This window comes from Rattus norvegicus, chromosome 16, assembly GCF_021556685.1.
Source record: "Rattus norvegicus strain SHRSP/BbbUtx chromosome 16, alternate assembly SHRSP_T2T, whole genome shotgun sequence".
In the NCBI taxonomy this organism is placed as follows: Eukaryota; Metazoa; Chordata; class Mammalia; order Rodentia; family Muridae; genus Rattus; species Rattus norvegicus.
Genome location: NC_141549.1, coordinates 23932683 through 23940259, shown reverse-complemented (window position 1 = coordinate 23940259; position 7577 = coordinate 23932683).

The following is a 7577-nucleotide window of genomic DNA, read 5'->3' as shown; positions in this document are numbered from 1 at the left end:
AAGAAAAGGAAGAAGATGAAGGAGAAGAAGGTGAAGGAGAAGAAGAAGAAGGAGAAGAAGGAGAAGGAGAAGGAGAAGAAGGAGAAGGAGAAGGAGAAGAAGAAGGAGGAGAATTAGCCGGAGTAGAAGGAGAAGCAGGAATAGAAGGAGAAGCCAGAGAATCTGTATCTATATCTATATCTGATAGAGGGCTAATATGCAATATATACAAAGAAATCCAGAAGTTTAGACTGCAGAGAATCAAATAACTCTAGCACAAAATGAGGTGCAGAGCTAGACAAAGAATTCTAAGCTGAGGAATATCAAATGGCCCTGAAGCACCTAAGGAACTATTAAACATCCTTAATCATCAGCAAAAATCAAACCAAGAAAATGTTGAGATTTGACCTCACACCACTCAGAATGACTAAGAAAAAAGTCTAAAGTGACAACAAATGTTGACGAGGATGAGGAGAAAGAGAAACATTCCTCCACTGTAGGTGGGATTGCAAGCTCTTACAGTAACTCTGGAAATTAGTTTGTAAGTTCCTCAGAATTCGGACATAGTACTACCTGAGGACCTAGCTATACACCCTCCTGGGCATATACCCAAAAGGGGCGCCAACATGTGGCAAGGAAACATGCTCCATTATGTTCATAGAACCCTTATTTGTAATTGCCAGGAGCTGGAAAGAACCCAGATGTCCCGCCATCTACAGAGTACACTGACAGACCCATGTCTTAGGTGCACATGTAGCAGAGGACGGCCTTGTGGGGAACCAATGGGAGGAGAAGCCCTTGGTCTTGCCAAGGCTCTACCTCCACAGTGTAAAGGAATGCTGAGACAGGGAGGGAGGTGGGAAGGGGTGAGTGGATAGGTGGGGGAACAGCCTCCTAGAAGAGGGAAAGGGAAGATGGGATGGGCGTTCATGGGTGGGAAACCAGGAAAGGGGATAACATTTGAAATGGAAATAAAAAAAATCAAATACTCCTCCCCAAAAAAGGATGAGGGGAAGGGGTGGTTGGTAAACCTCACTTGGTAAAACTCTTGCCTTGAAAACCCAACTGCAGATGTGGGGACAAGGGGATCCCCAAAGCTACTTGCCTGCAAGTGTGAATATCAGTGCGCTCCAAGATAGTAAATCAATCACACCAGGGACGTGGGTGAGTGAGGTTTGTCTCCAGAACAGAGGGACCAGGGGTGGAACCCACAGGGCGGCCTGATGGCCTGAGTTCAGTCCTCAGAAGCCACAATGTGGCAGAACAGAACGGTCAGTTGACCCTGCCTTCTGGCCACTACACACTTAGCTCCACATGTGTGGGGCACTGGAAAGTGAGAGTTGAGCAGGTGACCCTGGTTATCTTTTTGGTATATGCCTAGGAGTGGTATACCTGGGTCTTGAGGTAAAACAATTTTTAGTTTTCTGAGAAACCTCCAAATTAATTTTCCAAATTCATTGTACAAGTTTCCACTCCAGCAACACTGGGAAACTCTTTCCTGTGCTCTACATCCTTACCAGCATGTGCTATCCCTTGAATTTTTGGACTTAGCCATTCTAACAGTGGATATGGAATCTCAGGGTCATTTTGATACTCATTTCCAAGATGGCTAAGTACTTTGAAGATTTCTTGGCCATTTGAGGTTCCGTTGTTGAGGATTCCCTGCTTATCTTTGTATGCCATTTTAAATTGATAAACCCAGGGACCAGAAATCCTGACCTGGCAGGGCTTAAGAAGTAGTTCTATCGTAATGAGCTCCAATTGCCAAAATGAAAGCCAAAGATGATTGCACTGTGACATAGGAAGAACCTATATGGGGGTTGCAGGGATGGCTCAGTATTGATAAGGGCCTGGTGCATTTGCCAAAAATCTATGTTCTATTCTCAGAACTTATCCAGTGGCTCAAGAGTACCTGACCTTATCTTCTGGATGCTCTAGATATGACATAGGTGGCAAACACAGACGCACATGACAAGCGTTTATTATTTTGATGTTTGACCTGTATAGATATTTTGTCTGCATGTATTTCTGTGCACCGAATGAATGTAGTGCCTGAAGCATTCAGAAATGGGTGCCACTGCCAGATCTCCTTCAAACTGTAGTTACAGACAGCTGATGGCCACCATGTACAGCTAGATATTAGGCTCATGTCTCCTAGAAGAGCAGTTAGCCAGTGCGTTTAACCACTGGGCCACATCTCCTAAAAATATTCTAAATGATAAAATACTATAGAATCAATTTTAAAAGTGCTCAGAAAATCTCAGAGTTGCATAAGAGTATAGGGGGTTGCGATTATTGCAACCAAAGAAACAACAAACTAGTTCTAGACTCATAAACAGGGAATTTAATGAGAGAACCACTTTCTTGATCACTAAGCATGGAAGTGTAGGAATCAAGTGGACCTCACTCTCCTACAGGATTGAGAAAGGTGACAGTCAGGGAAAGAGATTAACCTTAAGAATGCAGAAGACAGCGGAAGGGGCGGCACAGGACTTCCTGGTTGCTGCCGCTGCAGAGAGCCCGTGGGCAGCACCCCACGAGCGAACTTGAGCCTCGGGACCACAGGTAAGACCAACTTTTCTGCTGCAAGAAAGCTGCCTGGTGAGCTTGGGACACAGGGAAGCAGAATTCCTCTAGGACCGGGCACGTTCTCTGTTTACCGGAAGTCCCACACCCTCGGATCCCGGCCCGCAGCAGCTCTCTGCTCCCAGACACTGTGAGAGAGAGACCCAACCGCCTGGTCAGGTGGGCACTCCTGAGGCTGCAGAGCGGAAGAGACCACCAACACTGCTCACCCCTGCCCACATCCCTGGCCTAAGAGGAAACCTTATAAGGCCTCTGGGCTCCCGTGGGGGAGGGCCCAGGAGCGGCAGGACCCCTGCCAGAGAAACCGCCGGACCCTGAAGGAAACAGACCGGATAAACAGTTCTCTGCACCCAAATCCCGTGGGAGGGAGAGCTAAACCTTCAGAGAGGCAGACAAGCCTGGGAAACCAGAAGAGTCTGATCTCTGAACATACATCTCGGATGCCAGAGGAAAACACCAAAGGCCATCTGGAACCCTGGTGGACTGAAGCTCCCGGAAGAGGCGGCACAGGTATTCCTGGTTGCTGCCGCCGCAGAGAGCCCCTGGGCAGCACCCCACGAGCGAACTTGAGCCTCGGGACCACAGGTAAGACCAACTTTTCTGCTGCAAGAAAGCTGCCTGGTGAACTCAAGACACAGGCCCACAGGAACAGCTGAAGACCTGTAGAGAGGAAAAACTACACACCCGAAAGCAGAACACTCTGTTCCCATAACTGGCTGAAAGAAAACAGGAAAACAGGTCTACAGCACTCCTGACACACAGGCTTATAGGACAGTCTAGCCACTGTCAGAAATAGCAGAACAAAGTAACACTAGAGATAATCTGATGGCGAGAGGCAAGCGCAGGAACCCAAGCAACAGAAACCAAGACTACTTGGCATCATCGGAGCCCAATTCTCCCACCAAAACAAACATGGAATATCCAAACACACCAGAAAAGCAAGATCTAGTTTCAAAATCATATTTGATCATGATGCTGGAGGACTTCAAGAAAGATGTGAAGAACTCCCTTAGGGAAACACAGGAAAACATTAATAAACAAGTAGAAGCCTACAGAGAGGAATCGCAAAAATCCCTGAAAGAATTCCAGGAAAACACAATCAAACAGTTGAAGGAATTAAAAATGGAAATAGAAGCAATCAAGAAAGAACACATGGAAACAACCCTGGATATAGAAAACCAAAAGAAGAGACAAGGAGCTGTAGATACAAGCTTCACCAACAGAATACAAGAGATGGAAGAGAGAATCTCAGGAGCAGAAGATTCCATAGAAATCATTGACTCAACTGTCAAAGATAATGTAAAGCGGAAAAAGATACTGGTCCAAAACATACAGGAAATCCAGGACTCAATGAGAAGATCAAACCTAAGGATAATAGGTATAGAAGAGAGTGAAGACTCCCAGCTCAAAGGACCAGTAAATATCTTCAACAAAATTATAGAAGAAAACTTCCCTAATCTAAAAAAAGAGATACCCATAGGCATACAAGAAGCCTACAGAACTCCAAATAGATTGGACCAGAAAAGAAACACCTCCCGTCACATAATAGTCAAAACACCACACGCACAAAATAAAGAAAGAATATTAAAAGCAGTAAGGGAAAAAGGTCAAGTAACATATAAAGGCAGACCTATCAGAATCACACCAGACTTCTCGCCAGAAACTATGAAGGCCAGAAGATCCTGGACTGATGTCATACAGACCCTAAGAGAACACAAATGCCAGCCCAGGTTACTGTATCCTGCAAAACTCTCAATTAACATAGATGGAGAAACCAAGATATTCCATGTCAAAACAAAATTTACACAATATCTTTCTACAAATCCAGCACTACAAAGGATAATAAAGGGTAAAGCCCAACATAAGGAGGCAAGCTATAACCTAGAAAAAGCAAGAAACTAATCGTCTTGGCAACAAAACAAAGAGAATGAAAGCACACAAACATAACCTCACATCCAAATATGAATATAACGGGAAACAATAATCACTATTCCTTAATATCTCTCAACATCAATGGCCTCAACTCCCCAATAAAAAGACATAAATTAACAAACTGGATACGCAAGGAGGACTCTGCATTCTGCTGCCTACAGGAAACACACCTCAGAGACAAAGACAGACATTACCTCAGAGTGAAAGGCTGGAAAACATTTTTCCAAGCAAATGGTCAGAAGAAGCAAGCTGGAGTAGCAATACTAATATCAAATAAAATCTATTTTCAAATAAAAGTCATCAAAAAAGATAAGGAAGGACACTTCATATTCATCAAAGGAAAAATCCACCAAGATGAACTCTCAATCCTAAATATCTATGCCCCAAATACAAGGGCACCTACATACATAAAAGAAACCTTACTAAAGCTCAAAACACACATTGCACCTCACAAAATAATAGTGGGAGATTTCAACACCCCACTCTCATCAATGGACAGATCATGGAAACAGAAATTGAACAGAGATGTAGACAGACTAAGAGAAGTCATGAGCCAAATGGACGTAACGGATATTTATAGAACATTCTATCCTAAAGCAAAAGGATATACCTTCTTCTCAGCTCCTCATGGTACTTTCTCCAAAATTGACCATATAATTGGTCAAAAAACGGGCCTCAACAGGTACAGAAAAATAGAAATAATCCCATGCGTGCTATCGGACCACCGCGGCCTAAAACTGGTCTTCAATAACAATCAAGGAAGAATGTCCACATATAGTTGGAAATTGAACAATGCTCTACTCAATGATAACCTGGTCAAGGAAGAAATAAAGAAAGAAATTAAAAACTTTTTAGAATTTAATGAAAATGAAGGTACAACATACCCAAACTTATGGGACACAATGAAAGCTGTGCTAAGAGGAAAACTCATAGCGCTGAGTGCCTGCAGAAAGAAACAGGAAAGAGCATATATCAGCAGCTTGACAGCACACGTAAAAGCTCTAGAACAAAAAGAAGCAAATACACCCCGGAGGAGTAGAAGGCAGGAAATAATCAAACTCAGAGCGGAAATAAACCAAGTAGAAACAAAAAGGACCATAGAAAGAATCAACAGAACCAAAAGTTGGTTCTTTGAGAAAATCAACAAGATAGATAAACCCTTAGCCAGACTAACGAGAGGACACAAAGAGTGCGTCCAAATTAACAAAATCAGAAATGAAAAGGGAGACATAACAACAGATTCAGAGGAAATTCAAAAAATCATCAGATCTTACTATAAAAACCTATATTCAACAAAACTTGAAAATCTTCAGGAAATGGACAATTTCCTAGACAGATACCAGGTACCGAAGTTAAATCAGGAACAGATAAACCAGTTAAACAACCCCATAACTCCTAAGGAAATAGAAGCAGTCATTAAAGGTCTCCCAACCAAAAAGAGCCCAGGTCCAGACAGGTTTAGTGCAGAATTCTACCAAACCTTCATAGAAGACCTCATACCAATATTATCCAAACTATTCCACAAAATTGAAACAGATGGATCACTACCGAATACCTTCTAAAAAGCCACAATTACTCTTATACCTAAACCACACAAAGACCCAACAAAGAAAGAGAACTTCAGACCAATTTCCCTTATGAATATCGATGCAAAAATACTCAACAGAATTCTGGCAAACCGAATCCAAGAGCACATCAAAACAATCATCCACCATGACCAAGTAGGCTTCATCCCAGGCATGCAGGGATGGTTTAATATACGGAAAACCATCAACGTGATCCATTATATAAACAAACTGAAAGAACAGAACCACATGATCATTTCATTAGACGCTGAGAAAGCATTTGACAAAATTCAACACCCCTTCATGATAAAAGTCCTGGAGAGAATAGGAATTCAAGGCCCATACCTGAACATAGTAAAAGCCATATACAGCAAACCAGTTGCTAACATTAAACTAAATGGAGAGAAACTCAAAGCAATCCCACTAAAATCAGGGACTAGACAAGGCTGCCCACTCTCTCCCTACTTATTAAATATAGTTCTTGAAGTTCTAGCCAGAGCAATCAGACAACAAAAGGAGATCAAGGGGATACAGATCGGAAAAGAAGAAGTCAAAATATCACTGTTTGCAGATGATATGATAGTGTATTTAAGTGATCCCAAAAGTTCCACCAGAGAACTACTAAAGCTGATAAACAACTTCAGCAAAGTGGCTGGGTATAAAATTAACTCAAATAAATCAGTAGCCTTCCTCTACACAAAAGAGAAACAAGCCGAGAATGAAATTAGGGAAACGACACCCTTCATAATAGACCCAAATAATAGAAAGTACCTCGGTGTGACTTTAACCAAGCAAGTAAAAGATCTTTACAATAAGAACTACAAGACACTGAAGAAGGAAATTGAAGAAGACCTCAGAAGATGGAAAGATCTCCCATGCTCATGGATTGGCAGGATTAATATAGTAAAAATGGCCATTTTACCAAAAGCAATCTACAGATTCAATGCAATCCCCATCAAAATACCAATCCAATTCTTCAAAGAGTTAGACAGAACAATTTGCAAATTCATCTGGAATAACAAAAAACCCAGGATAGCTAAAGCTATCCTCAACAATAAAAGGACTTCAGGGGGAATCACCATCCCTGAACTCAAGCAGTATTACAGAGCAATAGTGATAAAAACTGCATGGTATTGGTACAGAGACAGACAGATAGACCAATGGAATAGAATTGAAGACCCAGAAATGAACCCACAGACCTATGGGCACTTGATTTTTGACAAAGGAGCCAAAACCATCAAATGGAAAAAAGATAGCATTTTCAGCAAATGGTGCTGGTTCAACTGGAGGTCAACATGTAGAAGAATGCAGATCGATCCATGCTTATCACCCTGTACAAAGCTTAAGTCCAAGTGGATCAAGGACCTCCACATCAAACCAGACACACTCAAACTAATAGAAGAAAAACTAGGGAAGCATCTGGAACACATGGGCACTCGAAAAAATTTCCTGAACAAAACACCAATGGCTTATGCTCTAAGATCAAGAATCGACAAATGGGATCTCATAAAACTA